General features: G+C 36.7%; 1 long non-coding RNA gene across 1 annotated transcript in view; it reads left to right on the top strand.

Moving 5' to 3' along the window:
- Positions 1-19,833, top strand: part of LOC128874190 (uncharacterized) — a 102,128-nt gene that overhangs the window by 23,425 nt on the left and 58,870 nt on the right. Inside the window, exon 2 of the long non-coding RNA XR_008456596.1 lies at positions 5,089-5,190. This is a non-coding gene — a long non-coding RNA (uncharacterized LOC128874190). The remainder of the gene's footprint in view (positions 1-5,088; positions 5,191-19,833) is intronic.

The following is a 19,833-nucleotide window of genomic DNA, read 5'->3' as shown; positions in this document are numbered from 1 at the left end:
AGGAACACCCTCAACCTTTTCCGCCGGGCGGCCTCTTTAACGCTGGCATTGCGTTGCGCTTAACATTTACGGCAGCTTGCGAGCCAGACTGACGGATATTTTATATTTTATAATGCCTCCCACTAAAGCTCACGGCACGGCCAGGTTATACGACGCATTCTCGCAGTCTTTAAGACGACGTCCTTGCGACCGTCACGACGCCGTCAAACTGCGCGTCTTCGTGTTGAATTTTATTCACGGAGATACCTACCGCGGGGAATCTCGAGAATCCTGATTTTACTCCGGTTTCATAAATAATCGGATCATCCGTGGATCCTCCATTTAAGGGCACTTAACGGGCCTCTTGTATTTGTTAGAAACTTGCCTTTAGTATCCCTTTCGAGAGCGATGGTATTGATTCACCAAACGATAGAAAATACTTGGATAAATTTCTGCCACTGTGAAAGTTTCTCATCTTCCATTTTGAATAATTAAAGAAATTGTCTATATTCTCTGAGAGAAAGATCTGTACCCTACGTTGAATATGAAGTTACGAAATTTTCCAAAAAGAGGGCAGAATGTGCAACGAATATACAAGATCAGTGCATCCAATTGTTTCTTATAGTCTTCACAATTATCTGTACGTGGTACGTAATAGATAATCCTTTTACAAATTAAAACCTTTAGCATCGTACAACATTCCTACCCTTTGATCCATTAATTGCAATTACAGTCGAGCACGGCTCGACCCCAAGCACACACGACGCTAAACGCTTCTTCTTTTTAGAGCGGAAGCTGAAATACCCGAAAAATTGAGTTCTTGGCCGGCAGCGTTCGGTGAATCGATACCCAGTTGTAATTTAAATCCCTTTTATCAACGTTTAGCCGCGCCGTTGTTTAATTGATTGCAAAATAATCGTATCGCGTGTCGAATTCCCTGCACCGGGTCTGTAATTGACGGGCTCGCCGTATGTCTGCCTAGCACAAAGGATATTTAATTAATGAAATTAACTTGAAACGGCCGCTTTCCCTCTGACCGGTTTGCAATTTCAATTTCTCTTCGGAATGTCTCTGCTCGGGTGAAAAGACGGCGCGCGGAGTCGTCGTCGCTCGTACGTGGATTAAATGCATTTTCAAAATTCCAAATCTCTTGGCGGGCTCGCAGATCTATTTGTTGATACTCCAGAGTCAATTCTTTTGAAATGACTAACATGGCGGTAGGGGATGGCCATGGCTGACGAGCAGGAATTTGGAAACTTGCGTACATACCTATACTTGCCTAATTTAATGAACTATCTTTTCCGTTTAAATTCCTTTTAGGCGAACGAAATTTAATTGTCAAATAAAACCATATTTCAACCTAACCGAATTTAACACTAACACAATGCATCTCGTTTTTTGTTTCTTAACTATACAAATTCATAGACCGGGTTCTATACCCTTTAGGCTCCGTCTCGCATAGTATGAACTGAATGGAACAGCGTACGTAAGTGAAAGCTCTGAACGCCGTTCAAAATCAATACCTGGCGGAATGTTGAGAAATTCACGTGTCCACGACTAAGGGTGATAATTAAACCTGTCATTGGACCGAGGGGTAAGCGTCGCGTAATGGACAGGCGTAGTTGTCGTTGTATGTTAACCATTTGAAAATTCGTTCTTCAATTCGTTTTACTCGTTTTCTCCACTCTTTCTTTGTCGTAGAAACGTTGTTGTCACTCACAGACGTATCATTTAACGAGGAACGAGGTTTCCTTTTTATACTAATTGTACAAGTCATAAGAATTGAACAATTTATACAAATTATACGAGTCATACAAGTTATTCATTTTATATAAGTTATAGTGATTGTTAGATGTGTTAGAATTGTGTGTGTTGGTAAACGCTGGCAAATCCAGATATCAATTTTCTGTGTGCAAAGATGAAAAGATGAAATAATATTGTTTAAGGAAAATATTTCTTTTGATGCGTCTATGCAATTTTATTTCAATTCTAATAATTGTCTAACAATGATTTAAATATCAATACGTTACGATAAATGTTTCCATCGAACCTGACAATAAATCCCAACCAAAGAACCTTTACTTTAGAACACGAAAAATGACTCCACACATACATTTTACAACACGATATTAAAATACAAATTTATCCAGCGTCAAATAAATTTGACATGGCTTATTTGATATGCGATCATCGACCTGACGCTTCTCATCCTATCGTTATCGATTCGTTTCTCAAAGAAAATTTATCCTATTCACCCATGTCCGTCTTGACCGTTCGAGTTCTTCTCGTGTCCGATATCGCGAGCACATACGGGAATCGCGGCCAAGTAGCTGAATTGAACACTGTCGTGCGTCTATACACGTGCACATGCGCATACATCAACGAATAAACCCGAGTTGTATCGCGGTGACGGAGAAAGCACACATGCATGTTAACTCGTCTCCCAATACAGTTTCCAATATTGTCCAATATGTATGATTCGACTCGCCGTTTGCACGAATCGTTCGCTGACTACGTTTACAACTGAATGCATCTATTTATCTGCGCTCGTGCGTGGGCTGAGGGTGGGTTATTGCAGGCCGGAAACCTTAGAAAGATTCTATCGAGTCTAGCTCGTATCTCCCATCATTATCGTTGCGTTTTATTGGTTGTTTCGCGCGACGAACACGGATATTTTATTAGGTAACGTTCGCATAACCACCACGTCTTCAATTGTTCGCCATTCGAAGGTGCAACGTTAATTTAGGCTATGGATTGATTCAACAGTGAATTTAGAGCAATGCCACGCCATTGAAAAATGTAGTTAACGATAAACTTGCAGGGATAAATAAATAATAATATTGCGCAGAGATTGCTTCTCGATTTGATTCTCCATGTTATGCTTGTCTCACTCTGAAAAGGTGCCCGAAAGGGCTTTTAAACTTCACCTTCCATTTTAAATTTCAATCACTATTACTTTCAATTAAAATAAAACAATCGAATATTTCTCAAGTCACGCGTTTTATTCAAAAAACAAAGCGAAGACCTCTTTACTAACCCTTTATAATTCCCATTTTATTTTATTCTTACTATACAACCAAATAAATAATTAAATAAATCGAACACGTTCACGCCATAATACATCATCAAAGATTCAAGCGAATCATACCTAGCATTTCACGATTGACTCGTGGACGATCTTCACACTTTCCTGAAGTGAGCAGCGTTTAACCAAACCAAATTTTCTCAAAGAGTCGAACAGGCTCCTCGCAGTATAATAGAACAGCGGGACTCTAGCGACGAAGTCCCGGTTCCAGTTCTTTAAAGAGTATGATATTTAATATCATACTCCCCCGCCGCGAGTTTCGAATTAAAGAGAAACAAAGGTAATAACATCCGAGACGGGCGCACGACAAAGGAAATTACAATTCTGGTAGCCAATCTCCTATCGCGTTCGCGAAAAGAATATTTCCGTCCGACGGAGGAGACCTTCCGGGATAGTACACGCGATCGGTAACTGGAAGAAATAATTAACAAAGTCTCTTTTCCCGGTAGCTGGGAGCGGAAGAGAAGGCGGCCGATCGAGTCTGTCTACGCGTGGGTGCAAAAGTGCCTTTATTTTCAATTTTCATAATAGCCGTATCGACCCGGACTACCACGGACGAGCGTGGAACCTGGGCCGTGTATGTAGGAGGAGGGACCGACGGGGACGATATAATCGAAAAGGGGATATGCAGCATAGTAGTTTACTCAAAAGGAGGGCTGCTGTGCAGGGATGAAGACGCGGTGTAGGCGGAGGAGGAGGAGATAGATATCAATCATAGGGGTTCAGGGCTGTCAAGCCCTCGCCACACTGACTGCGGGCTACGATAAAGACACCCAAATCGAACGAAACAATGGTACAGCGGTTGCCTTCCGCCTTTAAGCGGAAATAATTCCGCGGTGTCTCGCGACACTTCTTATATTTAATTCGGTAATTTATGAGCGTTTGCTTGTTATAATTTATGGCGAAGAAGAGTCGTCCAGTCGCCGATGTAAATTGCCCTTTAACCGATGTGTCGCTAGGTGATGTGAATTAATCATCCTTTGGGAAGATTGATATTCGTTGCTGTCGAAATAATTTGCAACCACTTCTCCGAAAGGGTACTTTTAAAATATGATTGGTAATCATAGTCGTATATAGTGGATAGCTAAAATCGAATTTATTGGCAGGTTAATTTCCTTGCTTCTTACGATTTTTAAAAGGTTTAAAACAAAATCCGTGCACAGCTGTCGATAAATAAATATTGGTATACATATGTATTCGTAATCTCTGTCCCTTGAAAAAATTCTTCTAAATTAAATAGTAGATTTGACGTTTTCAAATAAATCTTCTATCGTAAATACATTCCTATGTAATATATAATGGAAACATTTATTTAGCAACTTCAAATCTATGAGGGTACGAATATTTATGGGACTGGCAGTACATGAACATAAAATTTGATAAATTTAACTTGAGAGTAAAGATTTAATCAAAGTAAATATAGAATTATAAAAAGACACTAACGTCCTGTTTCTTATGAAATTGTTTACACATTCCCACCTTAAATCCTGCCTAATCGATTTCAAATTATTCGATTCGCGACGGTAGTAGATCGTCCAGACGGGCGTTTCGCAAGAATCGGTGTGCTCGTTGCTTAAAAAGAGGATTTCCTTGGGCGTTTCCGGTTGGGTACGTATGTAATACAGGATATTACGTCTCTAAAACGGCTGTCTGGCTTGTAATACGTATTTCTCGGATGAAAGAATGTTTTCACGGAGGAGGAAGCTTCCTCCCGAAGGTTCACAAGATTTTCGTCTGTTCCACGGTTAAGAACTTCGGACAGGCGAGGGGTGGCCGAGGGGGGAAGTAGAATGGAAAACAATAACTTTTTCATTTACCGGGCAAGATATTACCGCGATATAAGCGCGGGTGCACGATAAAACTAAGGTAGCGTCGCCGTACTACGACGACGACGTCTACGACCACCTCGTCGCATACCGGAGTTTTACTTCCTCCTTTTGCGAGCAGGAAACCACGATCGAGTATATTATTGCATGGTTATATATCGTTCTCGTATCAAGATTTCTGTTTCCTTGCTATTGCAGAAAACCCTTCGAGGAGGACTGGAGAATAGGATCGACGACAGCAGCCGCTCCTCAGTCCGGTCGGTGCACGAGTGTTTTCTTTGCCGTATCACTTCTTCACTGGTGAGTGGTTCCGCATAAAAATATGATCGTTCCCGGACAATAATCTATCATGTATCATCAGGTGTTGAATATTTATCGTTTAACCTATTCACTAAAAAGTACGAGATGTCTCGTAGTTCAAATTAATTGCAATTAATTGCAAGTATAAGTTTATAGCTTTTCGAGTCACTAATTATTGCAAAATAAGATCGTAAATATTCTTTTTAAAACGGCAAATTTAACATCGTTTTTTATTGTCAAAATAATAATCTAGATTACACATCTGTATTCAATCGTGGCGCCCAAGATAAAACGCTTTGTCTGGCAGTGAACGGGTTAAGTCCCTTCGAGCCTGAATTCTTTGCCTTGGTAAGAAAAAATATAGGCACTTTGTGTGTCTTGATTATTTAATAAGGGTTTAATAAAGGGTCAATTGTATTTTCATTTAAAGTGAAACATTCGAGTATATTTTATATTGTAAATGTTTTATTAAATAACTCTTTATTAAAGTCACTTTTGGAAAAACATTTACAGTTGCATTAAAAGAACCTATTTTATTTTTCGATTTTTAGTAATTACAGAGGAATTTAGTGAGTCTTTTCTGGCATGAAAGTATATCTAAAGCAGGCATTCCGCACGAATCAATACGTTTTGCAGCCTTTCACTCTTTTATTACAAACATTATTATTACTTTGAAGTATTAACATGTAAAACTAAGATTTTCGTATAACTTGATTCCAAATAATTAGTATTGCAATATGAAATTGTGATTATAATATTTATGATATTCCTGATATTCCTTCTCACTTGTTCATGACAATTTATCAGCGCGAGATTACATTATAGAGAACCAATGATACCGTTGAAGCTAATCTACATTAATCCTACTCCTCGCGCAATTTCGATATTGAACGTGGATATTGCAATACGTGTGCGATATTAATCCTGTACCAGCAAAATTTAGAAGATGTCAATACGTTAATTATTATCAATAGACAGGAAACGCTTGTCATTTAAAATAGATCAGGGTATGCAAACGAGTTATATCAAATAGATAAATATAATATTTAAACATATTCAAATATACTATTATACAAATATGTAATATTTGTATACTTTAAGAAGTTCGGGAATGTTTAGTATGATAACAATTTAAATTACGATACACTGTTAGTGTTTAACCGTTTGTCAACTGAAATTAATTTGTACATAGCAAATATTACATACTCTACTCAAACCCTATTCAAATTCATTTCCAATTACCCTATTCAAATTCATTTTCTCTGACACTTCACCTTCAAAATTTTAGTGAAAATCCCATGTCATGAAATTTTACAAAACCATTCAAAATATTTTCTGTCGGTGTTAATTTGTTTCATTCTTTAGTCAAATGGCCTGTCATTAAAATGTTGGAATCCTATTGAAATTTATTTTCTTTAACACGTCATCTTCACGATTAATTCGATTTCTTCTTTAATTAAAATCGCCGTCACCTACATATGTATGAGTGACGAGGCGGTCAACGTGTTAAAATTGATATCTCTTTGTTCCTGACCCACCCCGTACGTATTCGTTGTGTAAATGCGCAATATCCAAGGCTAGCTATTCGCTATCAATGTCTTTCGTACGATTTATCGTGACTCTGCACGCGAACCCTTCGCAAATGCCCGCTGCCATTCCGGCGGAAAACTTTTTCAATTCGTGCCCGTTTCACTTATCAACGAACACGAATTTACCCTGCTATTAATCCTACTTTGGACCTCTTTTCGCATATCCGCCGGAAGATCAAATGACGATATACTTTTCCGGCATTTCGCCCGATCAAACATTAGCTCTTCGCTCGCGATTCACCTATATGTAAGTCACTGGGGAAAATATAACGCACAGTTTAGTTATTCTTTGGTTTTATCGAGTAACGGAGTACAGGAGTTTATTAGTTATTAACACCGCGTTTCGATAATGAGGATTTACGACCCACTTCTCGTGTAATCAAGCCTCGAAATTATTTTAACGTAAACGATTGATCCATTTCCTAAATTTAGTTGCTGGAACGATATCATACAGAGTTTCAACTTGATAAGCAGTTTAGGAAGAGGACATTTTATGGGTAATAAAGTAATAATTCATTTGAAAACTAGAGAAGTCGCATTTTTATAGAAAATAATAGTATCAAAATTGAAACGTATGGAGGCTCATGGATGTGTCAAGTGAATTGAAAGTATTTGAATTATAATTAGTATTTCGAATCTTAAGTGCTAAAAAAAGAATCAGAATAAACAGTTTTAGTTAAAATTTTGGTCATGTTATGTTTCGAAAAAGGAATAGGCATAAACGCGATACTATGTATAATGAGAAATTCTTGGTACTCTAATACCGAACGTGGGGCCATTGTTAAGTAGGGAATACACTCCTTATGAGAGATGCCGATCTAAAACAGGCGTGAGTATTTCATAGAAGATTGTTATTTCCTTCTCTACGACGCCATGGCAAGTAATTAATGGCGCAAGTAATTAATGGCGCAAGTCTAACCAACGAAGTGCCTTTTCATCGAGTTCCACCAGCTCTGGAATTTATGTCTTTGAATGTATGTTATTCGTAAAATATGTATCACCTATGTGTTACTATGAAAACTGATATTCGATGCGTCGAGGCATATACATTATATTGCAAAAGTTACGCAAGCGAGGAATAGCTTCCTAAATTTGATTAGCAATATATAGAACAACTTTGTTTAATTTTCGAAATTTAATCGAAATTAGAAATGCAAAATTTGAAGAGTAAGTTGCTCGTTTATGGAGTTCTAAAAAGTTCCCAATGAAGAATGTGATAACACTAAAAAATTTTTAAATAAATTCAAAATTTTACCTAAACAATAAGAAGGATAGTTTTGATGTTTTCATGTACTCTTATTAGAGAATGTAACATTACGAAGAGTACACAAATATATGTACTTAATGTTTTATACAATGAGGGGTAGTCACAAGTTTCGAATTTACAATTTATAATAATTCTTACTTCAAGAATTAAAATATATTCAAAATCTGCCAATTCTGACAACTTTAACATTTGTTTTAATTTTGTTTAAATCTGTCACAATATTACTATAATCTTCTTGAAATGCATTTCTCGTGTTCCATATCGTTCGTATTCGATTAAGGAACAAAATCCTAAAGTCTCTTCTGAAAATCCCTTACTCATGCATAAATAATTAAACAAAATAATTATTTTCAAATATTTCTCAAATTAAATTTAATTCTAAAATAGTTCTAAAATCGAAAAAAACCACCCTACAAATCTTCGATAAACCAGATTATGACTGAACTGAATTTCAGACACTATTGAGATAATGAAGATTAGAAAGGCGTGATCATTCGGCGGCAGTTTCCGCTAAAATCGACTGCAATTAATTTTCTCATCAGGAACCGATAGCCTGTGGTCGAAAATACTGATTCTAATCGCATTTGGGCGACATTAATGCGTCCACGTTCCCAAGTTTCCAGCTGCGCGAAGGGCGCGGATGGCGGCACAGTGGGGAAAATATTAATGCCCGGGATTAATGCTCTAAACATTCCGTTAATCGTCATTAGCCATTCACTGGTCGAATAATAGAAGGATCAACGTTGTTTGCCAATCGTATGCGCATTGGCTCATCCGGGAAAATACGTGCTCCGGTAATACACGGCCACAGGCAACCGCTGTGATCGAGTTTCATTCGCGTAATAACGAATCGAAATACCCGTCGAATATTTTTCCTTCTCGGTATCGCGTGTCCAATCATGCGGAGGGAAAACAAGCGATTAGCGTGATACACGTTTTGAAAGCGGTTGTATGAATTCATCGATGGTCCCGTGAATCCTAAATTTCCAACACCAATTATGGAGGAATTACCGTACGAAACGATTACGTTTCCGCAGATTTAATATGAACATACCTTTGCACGCTTTGGCTTGCGGTGTCCATTCATTCGGGGTAAATAGATTTTAGGCGAATTATTAGGTTGAGCAATAAGTCCATTTGCGCGTCGATGGCGGCATTTGTTTCGACAAGGATCATATGAATTGCTTATGCTGCGATAAATAAACGTGTCGAGTTAAGGATGGTTTGGAAGTATTACATATTTCATGCAAATCATTTCCATTGTATTAAAAAAAAAAAAAGTTGGTTATGCGTGAATAATGGAGGAGGAATTTACAGGGCCGAATTTCTATTTGTCGACACGTCGTAGAAAAATTTGTACCGAAGACTGGTGATTTATAAATTTATGAGTGTTGTAGTTAAAGTTACATTTAGTCGAAAGCAAATGACGCTTCAGTGAAAAATAAAAATATAGGAGAAATTTTAAGAATCAATAACGAAAACATGATTATCATATCTGAGTGTAGCTTTCTGTAAAAACTGGTAAAGTAGAGAGTAATCAAATTCTTAACGAACTTTCTAGCTTAAAAGCAAGGAGAGTATATTTCTAAAGAGGTCGACTACGCTTGGCAGTAATTTGTGTAATAATAATATTATACAATAAGGTATCACTGTGCCCTGTTCAATATACCTACTACTGACGAATAATTTATCTATGCTACACCATTGGAGAAATAAATGTTTTCTGATTTCCTAATTTATTTGCTTATTGCAAAGTATCGAATCCATTTTTGATAGAAATTTAAAATCCCTACAATATTTCTAGTTGAAACTACGTCCTTGTAAGACGTTAAAACAAGCAATAATAATTTTTTTCCGTGTTGTATGTATTAAAAAAATGTGTCTAGAGTACCCTCTAGCTTCTTTTCCATAGACTTTACCCAGTCGCATAAAGAGAAATGGTCGGAGAGCGTCGTTTCATCGACGCAACTGTGCCATAGCGACGATCACTACGCGTAGCCCAGCACTAGTCCATCAAACCCATTTCTACTGCACTAGCACACCAATCAGCATCCTTTCTGTCGTGTCGCGCACGGCGAGGCATTCGATGGTGAATTCCTATTCGTCGAACTGAAAAATTTCTGGCGTTTGTTACACACCCGGTCATTGAATATCTCCGAACCCCGAAAGTACTGAAATTGTGAGAAAAAATTGCTCTCGCACCTTCGTTGTCCACTTTTTCTCAGTTCTGAAATTCCATGTTTTCGCTTGTCTTTCGCTGAATGCTAAACTATTTATTCAACTGCTAATGGTTTTAATAGTTTGCCGATTTAAATTCGTATTTGTGTGTTGAGTTTAATAAAAATACAGTTTTTAGGACGATAGACTTATTATTTGATTTATTATGATAATATTGGAAAATCCTTAGACTAGAAGGGTTGTCAAAGATTTCGAAGATTTCTCAAAATAGCCTTTAGAATTTTAATTTTTAATAACAAATTATACCTCTCAGCGTAATCATAGCGAATTAACTTAAACGACATTATCTTTCATGTGTACTTTCATTTAACGTGATATTTCATACTATTTCGATTAGACTGAAAATTCTATGCCCCTTGTATTTGATTAAAATGCAAAATTCTACAGCTTCTTTTGGGAAACACTTTATAATTGTTTAGAAAAATCATGAATGAATTACGTTGTGAGAGATCATTAATCACTAAACGTTGTCTTTTCTTTTGGCATCGACACAATACAATTTTTTTTTTATTATGATGAATGAAATCCTTAAATATAGGAATACATATAACATAATGCTCGTTCGACCACTCCTAAATAAATGAAAATTGAAAATACGTGCGTGCTCTGCAGATAGACGTGGAGCAGTAGTAGCAGACAGTAGTGGCCAGACAAGCATCGCGTGCAAGAATACATTAATTTTCGTTTCATAATTAATTCTAAATGTTTTCTCAATTTCTAATGTCACGCGATATGACGTTGCAGTTCCGTGCAATAGTTATATCCTTCGATGTTGGGTTCTTCGACAATTTTTTGTTTAAATATAAATATCAAAATAGTATGTAACAATTGACATCACTTCTTCGTATGTTGCTCTTATTATTCTCCTCCCGTAGTTTCTACATCCATCCTATATTATTATTATAAATTTCCTTTTAATCACCGAGTGGTTCGACAATAGTCGATTGAAAACGTTAGGACAATAAACCTTATGCATAGAGAACTACAAATACCTTCCTGTATTATATTGAACTACCAAACAAACCTTCCGATCAATAGTATTATATATACCGTGTACTTACGTAAACGTACCCAGCCCTTTGTAGCATTAAATTTACTTACTCGGCCAACTTCGTTAACGACGAAGATGACGTTTGGAATAATGCCACGTTATTGATAAACTAGCGAAATTTATTCTTCTCGAAGAGGGCGGAAACTTTAAAGGAAAGCTGGCTAAAAATTACGGGGGAAGTGTCGCTAAAAGACCGGTATTCTTGAACACTTAAAGTCTGAGCTCTGCACAGCTGATCCATTCGGCAATCAATTTCACGAACGGCCAATTTCTCGCGCCGAAGTCTTCATCCGCCATCGGTTCCTCAATTACGCAAAATGGCAGGCAGTTCCAAGATGATAAATTATCGTGAACGTGGCGCAGCCTAGAATCCGATCGATTTTTAGAGGTCTGAAGCACAGGCGCCAGTAGACGCAGAAAATGTAAATTTCCGATGTAGACGTTCCACGAAAAAAATTTCCCAGATATCGTAGAATCTCTTTTAAGGTAACTGCCAATTCCCGCAAACATTTGGTAATGTTGCATAACACGTGATACGAAATTCTTCCATTAAAATTTTAATACAAAATGGAGACTCTCTTCAGAAATTAAATTAAATTTTTTTCTTTTAGTGTCATAGTATCTAGTTTAAAATTTTTTTTTATTAAAAGCAATACTTAATGACAAGCTCCAAAGTAGTAACTTAAAAATTCTGTAACCACATTCCAGTTGTTTTATTATAACATATAGTTGACAAAATCCTTATTTGATTCCATAAACAGTATGTACCAGAAGGTTATTTTAGTTGAAAATTTATGGAAGAAGTATAAAAATTCAGTGTCTTTTATTCACAATAGTCCAAACTTCATACAGTCTTTAACAGTAGAATAATGATTTCGACTATTTATAAAGACACTAATGCCATTCTAATTTTAATACTAAATAAATCCTTCCTCCAGAGATTAAATTAAAACGTCAACGTTCAAGTTGTAGGTTCGAAAGTTTTCCTATTGAAAGAATTAATGATAAATTCTAAACTTATACCTTTTAGAACTACGTTGCCAGTGTTTTTATTTGATCAAACATAGCACGTCCTAAATTCCTTGGCGTCAGTTTTCAACACCCTACACGAATCTTGTCTCCCTAATGACGCCCGAGATAGCTTGGGCGATCCGTTAGAAGCGAGTTTCAGAAAAAGGTATGATGTAATCCATCTGCTCATCTTCCAGTAATTAAAACTTATAATTCGCGGCCACCCCTGCCGTGGCTCGTCGCTTTTGCCCCGCTTACCGAGCAACCCTTGTCTTATCTTTCGTCTACTACTTCTACTTGCTCTTCGTCAGCGCCTTCGTCTTCCTCTTCATCTACCCCCGTGGCTCGCTCTTCTCCCTCCGTATGGCCTCCTGCATATTTTATACTTTGTACCGCAATTACTTTATCGCGCTTCCATGGATTTCGGTTGCCGCTGGATGAATGGCGCGAAGAGAGGGACGAGGGGATACTTATCTTCCTGTCGGCACCGAGTATATTCAAAATACTTCCAGACTGATAGAAAAGGAAATTATTGACGGCCACGTACATCTAGAAGCTTCGAAAAGAAGTCAACGTTTGTCATCTTTCCTGTTTAAACAATCGGGTTCGAGAAGTTTGGTTTTTATTAATTATAGTTATTACTTATTTATTTATTGGTTTTATTTATCATAACAATTTGGTGATCACTGTAACCATTTTTTAAATAAATTCTTGCATTTCCATATTAACGAGGAAAGAGGACCACCCTTTAACAATCACAAACGAGTCATAAATATTCGTCTGGACCTCCTAAAATTGCAATTATCAAAAAAATTCAATATTTCGTGATAAAATGTTAGATTACCCTATTGATTATTTCTCTCGTCATCTTAAAAATTCAATTACCATCGAGATGAAAATATTTCACCGACATAACGCCTGATAACGCGAGTCGTTCGCGATTTTCCTCGAAGGTTGAAGAAGACGCCGAAACGAATACTTATCATCCTGTCGACAGTACTACGGAAACGCATTCAAAATGCTACCCGCCACGTTTATTTTCATTTCCCTGATGTCGAAGTAGCGAGAATGAATGTTGCTGAAAGAGCAAGCAGCCAGTACGAGGGGAAACCATATTTCAATCCGCGCAGTTAACAAAGCACGAAATATTTCCTTGCTATTTATTATGGCAATCAAATGTTAAATACCGATTTAGGATTACTCCAGGAAATCTGGCCCACAGTAAAATAAACTTAATACGTAGTATTTCCTTTTCTTTGATAATAAAAGGTTCTCCGAAAAGAGCTTTAGGATTTTGATTAAAATAAAATGAAGTTATGTTATATTTGAACACGTATTTCATTTCTACCGAGGAACATGAACCAATAAAATTTACTTTCAAAGCAGTAGTTATCAATGTTTTTATTATCGAGGTCAAGATCGAGGTGGTACTTTTTTTTCTTGAATTTTTGCTATTGGTCCCATTTCTCTTAAACGAAACATAGAAAAATTTTAAATTTTTTCGTGTTCATATGTATTATCTCGGAGTTTTATTTTTAAAGATGGAAGGTTCTGCAGTGAGGAAAGAGGTAGGGATAAAGAAGATATATACAGGTCCTGGGGTCTGAGAAAGGAAAGAGTTCGTAAAGAAATGGCGGGGGGGGGGGGGGAGAAACGTAGGGGAATGTGCTTCAGAAGGGAAGAGGGGAAAAGAGATAGGAAGAGTAGTAAGCTAGAAGATATTCCGCATTCTTGGAGAGTCAACGATATTAAAGAAAAAGAAAAAGGAAGGGAAAAAGACGAAAGGTGACTAAAGAAATAAAGCAGCAAACTGGAAAGCATATGTCCGTCGTTGTGTTACTATGCGTGACCCTAAGTTTACCCCAGCATGCGTCCATCCCTCCTAATACACGAGTCCATCCCTTCTGTTATAATTGTTTCGAGGTGGAATTAATTAATTCTCAAATGTTCGAAAATTGAAGCGATTGTAAATAAGACAGAAGAAATGAATTACTGAATAAACAGAAATATTTACTCGCCACTTTGTTACGAAAGTATCAACCTTCAGGATAAGGAAACACGCAACTCAATAACGCTAAAAATACATACATTTTTTAAAACAAATGGTAAATTTACTTCACATGGGTATATAATTAATTTCTACACGTAATATAATAAAAAACGGGTTGTATACATCAACAAAATGTTTTAGTATGCCATCGCGAGTTACTTCTTTACGAGTAAGGGAAGGTGGAAATTCTTTTCTGAAGTTTACGTGGCTTTATATAGGAAAAAGATCCAACGTCGCCTTGATCATTGAGGTATACTACTTGCGTCTTTTAACGGGCGGGAAGTGGAACGTCTCGCATGGCTACACAGAGTCCTGGTTAGTAGGTGCGATTTTGCATGTGTAGATACTCAACCGGTACATTGTCTTTTTATGGCTACTTGTTTACGAGTTGCGCGTATTAAAAATAAATCCCCCGCCTATATTGAGAAGTGTAGGAAGAAACACGCCTCCACGAGCCGCAACTGTGTCATATCGTTTAAAGAAGACAGTGTAAAGTGGAAACTACTTCTTTTCGATGAAGGAACAGAGATGAAAAGCTGTCGTGAAGAATTGCGCGTAAAAACTCGGTATTTTCAGTTTATGGGAACACGATTGAATAAAACGAGGAAACAGATACTGGAGAAGCATGTTATCAGTAAAGATTCATTCAGCTATTACATATTATTTAGCGTTTAATTCGGTCACATTGTATTTATTTCGTTTACCACTGTGATACACTTGAAATAACATTTTTTAATGTATAATAGTTTTTCCACGAGTCTCGTGAATCAATATTTCTTTTACATTTTATGTTTAGAAGGATTTGTATTCTCCCAGGAGTTAAAAAATTAATCTAAAAAATTTAATATAGGGTGCTTTCATCACAATTTCCGTGTCGTTCACAAAATTTCACTATATAGGGTGTACCTACTTGAAGGTACCTTATGTGCATTTTATGCATCTTACTGAAACACGTGTTTTTTTCTTTATTTCCTACAAATTATACTAGCTTTGACTTCTGTTTCATTACAAATGAACATTTACTACATCATCAATTTTTATTGTACAATATTTCCATCTTTACATACCGAATTGATAGTCGTCAGATGAAGCTGTTGCGACCAGCTGGTCCTTCGAATTCGTTCAGTTTGAATTCCACCTGAACCTAACGGCGTAGGCTCGCAAAGAAACGCTAAGACTAAAAAGAGTGCACGGAGGTGGATAACAGTGACTACGTATGCAATATACTGTATAGCAAAGAAGCATTGGGTGCATACGCATTCGGTACATTCCGGGATCTACCTGGTAAGAGGCAGCAGTGGCGCAGATGGCTGATCCACTCAATTTCAGATTCATGGATGCTAGACTGAAAAATGGTGTCTACCCCTTCGTTCTTACTTCTCTCTCCATCGGTTTCTTCTTATTCTGCTCTGTCTCTTCTCGTACTTTTGTTCCTTCGTTCTCTTGCGCATTCTTTTCCGGAATACTTTGTTCTTTTCTCATAGGCGAGTCGGGAGACCTCGTTCCTTTTAATGAAGCAACTTTCTTCTTGAATACGTTAAAGTAGTAAAATATCATTAGCAATTCAATGATACTTTTGGGAGACGTATCGAAGAGGTTCGCGTCGACCATTGGTAGAATTTATGGTGGAGCTAGTCATTTTTCACCGGTTCTCTGTCCATTTTTCTTGGTATAGAATGTTTTCAGTAGCCAGAAGAAGTATTACTCACATGTCTTAATATATAAACAAAACTAAAACATTCGGTCTATTTTTGCCTATGACATAATTAAACTTACTATACGAAGTAAAAAATTGTGATTAAACGAAATTTAATTCATTTCAAATCTAAAATAGTATAATATAAAGAAAGAAATGGAAGACAAATCTTTCAATTAATATATACCTTTGTCAACACTTAAAATTCGTAAAATTTCATGTTGTAACAATTGAAGGTACTTCCACGTTGTTTCTAAATGTAGAATATGTGGAATAATCTCCATAAAATTTCACCACATCTTTTACTTCCGAATCCTGGCAAAGATGTAATAAATGTAAATTAACAATCCTAATAAAAATCGATAGAATTTGTTATCCACATTCTTCCTTCTCCCTAAGTCTCTTGCTTAGTCTTCGGGGAGAATTAAAGAAACTGAGAATGAATGCACCGCGAAAACAAATGGACGAAAAAAACACTTTGAGCTGGATATTACACTCGAAGCAGAATTTGTCTCGAATCGATCAAATATATCCCGTTCGATTCGATTCGATTTGTCTGCTCTATTTTTTCTCTCCGCCTATTCTTCACCGTCAGATTCCCCTCCCGTGGGGTAAGCGGAGAGAGACACGTCTAAAATATAATAAACCTCGCCAACGTTACGACATACGGATTCACCCGCCCCTGTAAACACCCGAGTATGGATTTTGAATATTTTACAGGTCTCACAGGTGGGCACACGTGCGTCGGACCATCTCCATTCGAAATCGTGCGCTTCTATAGCGTGTCTCCGCGAGATTTCCTTCCAAACAAAAAGGAATCTTTCGGAATTTAATTCTAGAAAGATGTCGATAGAGACTCGCGTTTCATAAAGTAAATACATTTCCTGAAACGATTAATAACGTGCAAGGATTCATATGTCCTTATATACATGTTATATAAGCAACTCTGGTTTTTTTTAAAGGGAACTTAGGATTTTCTTCTTTTCTTTTTTAATAACAATATATGTGTGTCAGTCGTAAGGAGACATTTTTGTTTGACCAGTTTCGAGGCACTTTTCAATGTGCTTGACATTGATTGATGAAATTTGTCACGTTTATTTATACATACACATACTAGATTCTCTACAATTTTCGACAGCCCTGTTGAATTTGTTCACTGGTTACACGCAATATTCTACAATAGTTATAACTTTAGCAATTTTTATTTCATATTTGTGATAGAAATAATTTAAAGATGTTAAACAACAAGAATACTAACAAAACAGGCAGATCTATTTTTTAACCTAGGGAAAAAGAACACTTCTTTAAAATAGAAAAACAAATACATTTTATATGAACTATATTTCATTAAGAAACAAAATTCTATACCCTTCACTATTCAATACTTCACGAATGAATATTCTATAAGACATTTTTGCCACCGTTGCGCTATTTTTCGCGCCATATTCAGTTAGGGGTTGGAAAAGAGGTCAGCGAATCTCGAGGCAATCGTTGGAAAGATATAAAAAAAAATATCAATTTTAAACGTAAGTGATTATTTCCTATGGATTTCTCGGTAATACAATCCGAGGGCTCTACGAAATTATCCACCCACCCCCATAGGACACGAAGAAACAGGAAGATATTCCGAAAGGCGAGGAGGCATCGACGGCAACGAAAATTGCATCACGGCTCCTCTGCCCTCGTCGACCTCTATATCTCTAAAAAAAATATCCAGACTGTACCGACCTATGTATACCTACTCAAACACTTTCACGATAGAGAACGGGTCTGCACACCAAAATCATTTAAACTGTCATTATGAAAATGCATAGAATCATATAAATTGTATGGGTGATTTTGTTGGGAAAATTTAATATTATCGAGTTACAATGTTATAACGATTATATAGTCGTAATTCATATTTAATTCTCGTAAGGTTTATTAAATTACACATTCGATCCTGGGTTCTTCCTGATAATCCACTTCGTTCATCTAAACAATATTTCATTCTAGTCGCTTTGTCCATTGACAGACATCGCAATTAATATTTAAATGAAAAGCTTCATTATGCTAATTGTGTTTGAAGAATTACTAGTTTCTTCAAAGGTCCTCATTCATTTAATTTATTAAAGAATAAATTCGTAACTTGACTTTTTTTTTTTTTTTGATAGATTCTTTAATAAATCAATGTAAAAGTTTCAACAATTTCTATGCAGATATTATTATTTAAGATTGTGTGCATAGGGTGAACATAAGTCTACGAACTGAAGCAGATAAATAATGCTGAAATTGTCTTACGGTTTTAACTAACAATTTTTGTTTTAATTTGACTGATTGAACACCTGTGTATTTGCCAGGGGGATTTCGTGGAGAAAATCGAATATCATCAAGTCGATGAAATAACGCGACGCGTGTCAGTAACCCCCGTTGAAGGGAGTTATACGAAAGATTATCGTGTAGCAGTAACTCATAAGGTAAATTATTGTGAAAGTTTCCGACGCTACACGTCGACGGATAACGGAGCATCGTAAGCAATTAGAATAATGACGAAGTTTTCCTTTAATCCGTAAAGAGGAATTCGTGCAAGTTTCGCGTCACGTGCAGTCTAAATTGAAGTGATTTTTAGCGTCTATCGGTTATACGGCTGCGTTACGTCTAGCGTTTCACGGAAAATGCAATGACGAAGTTTGCTTCTCAATTTAAAGTTCGAAATTATATTCAACTCGTGTTTGGCGCTTTTGCTTTGCGAGACAGAATTATTCTTGCGTCACGTGTGATCCAAACGGCAAGATATCACGGGCGTTGGAAAATTCATACGCCAACTTTAAACTAGATAAAGCGATGGGGTCGAGTAATAAGTTCGCTCGAAGTTCGATCGCATTAAAGTATGTAGATGACAATTGTACCTACTAACCGATCTAGTCAGGAATTACTCACTTGCGCTATAGGCAATATTACATCGTGCACAGATCCAGTTAATGTCCACAATTCTCATATATGTATGATCATTACACTGTGAATATATATTTGTATATTTACATGTATAGGAAAAGAATTGACATTCGAACGAAAGTTTCTTATTTCTAAAAAGAAATAGAAACAAAGTATCAACATTATAATACATCTTACACCGTTACACATATATCTATTTACAATCTATTCGTTGTTCAACATTTATTATGAATTAAAATGGTACTTTTGCAGAGGTAAATAATAGCATTGTTGATTTTAAATTCTAGTGAATTCCATCACAAATAAAAAGAATAATTTTTACATACACACATTCTCAAGCATTTCAGTAAAAACTCGATAAACACTTTCACCAGAGATACATCCCCAAACAATTTCTAAAATTTCAATCTTCGTTAAATTAACTCTGACACTTCCAATTCTGAACAAATCCACTCCGAGTTCATTTTGAATTACCTCGAATACCCTAACAATCACTCGATAGAGGCGATACAAGCCTATAAATATTCCCCGGTAACAGAAATCAAGCATATGAAACTCAAACCAACTCGACGTCCTTTTTTATTTATTCAACTTCTTCTCGGTTCCCGTTTCGCCCGCAACGGCAATCTAGGAAATCTGAGAAAATAACCGGCTAGAAGCCGAAAACATTAAACGAAACTGACACCCACGTGGCATACACGTACCCACCCCAACTTGTTCGTGATGCCGTGACGTCGACCTCGGCGTCTCCGTTTTCGTCCTTCGTCGTCGTCGTCCCGGCTCCTCGGCGTCTAAATTATAAATTAC

Source organism: Hylaeus volcanicus, chromosome 3 (genome assembly GCF_026283585.1).
Source record: "Hylaeus volcanicus isolate JK05 chromosome 3, UHH_iyHylVolc1.0_haploid, whole genome shotgun sequence".
In the NCBI taxonomy this organism is placed as follows: Eukaryota; Metazoa; Arthropoda; class Insecta; order Hymenoptera; family Colletidae; genus Hylaeus; species Hylaeus volcanicus.
This window is presented reverse-complemented; position numbering and strand designations above follow the sequence as displayed.